Genomic DNA, 1066 nt, shown 5'->3' on the forward strand with positions numbered 1-1066 from the left:
GAGTCCTGGAATAGCTTTGGATCCAAGCCATTTCCCAGTCTTTCTGTAGCATGCCCCCCCATCACATTTAGCCCTACTAATGCTATAGATCTAACATCAGTTTGGCCATTGTATCATAATGGCGGGGTGAGGAATTCAACCTCAGATCTCCCCCTCCGATATCAGAGTTCTACCTTTAGACTGGAGAGGGAGAAATGATGTAGGCTTTGTAGACATTACAGACTTTAACTGCAGGTAGGTCATTCTTTGTCTCAATTCTGATCCAATTTACTTTGGTGGGGAATGTAGCATTTCATAAGAAACGGCAGGATAGATACGGCTTGAGGCTTATGTGATGGGAACCAGTGATGGAAACGCATTGGATGCAGTCTCAATGGGAGTGTGTACACAGCCTTCTATGTGCCCCAGGGACTGCTTTTCTAGGGCCATAGGATTACAGTCTTAATTTACTGAACATGAGGGGAAGAAAGGGCTGTTTGTAACAAAAACACTAAGTTAGTGGTTTTTATTTGTAGGGCTCGTGAGAAGTTTATACCAAAATTGTACTGAATAGTATAGCACACTTGATTGATAAATGCAGTGAGTCAGGCTGTTGTAGGTCCTGCAGGCATGGTCTAGATGGAGGCGAAGGCGAAGTGAGAGAACAGGCACTTCATGTGACTGTTCTGAGTGGGCTGCAAACATACTGCTCTTTCTTTGCTAATGAATGTCTCAAGTAATTGACTTCAAAAATGAAGTTCCAAATATACGTGGGCAGCAATTCAGCAATTCGATGCACACTTAACTGGAAAATAAACTCATTAAATAGTAGCTAGGTTTGGAAACTCAGTAAGCACCAGATTCTGCCAGATATACCCCAGTCTACCTGGTTTGGTTCTGGTCCTATTGTGGGGCCCCGTGTGACTGAAATCAGAACTTGACAGTCCTACTGGGCTAAAGCAGGTCTTTCAATTTGTGGGTATAGTTCCCGACTCTGTGCCTGAAGCAAAATGAATTCTGCAAAAAGAGCAAATTTGTATAATTTAGATCATAAGAATCATCTTTCCTTGGTGCAGCTTTTTTTGTA

Source organism: Podarcis vaucheri (assembly GCF_965113315.1).
Source record: "Podarcis vaucheri genome assembly, chromosome: 3".
Taxonomy (NCBI): domain Eukaryota; kingdom Metazoa; phylum Chordata; class Lepidosauria; order Squamata; family Lacertidae; genus Podarcis; species Podarcis vaucheri.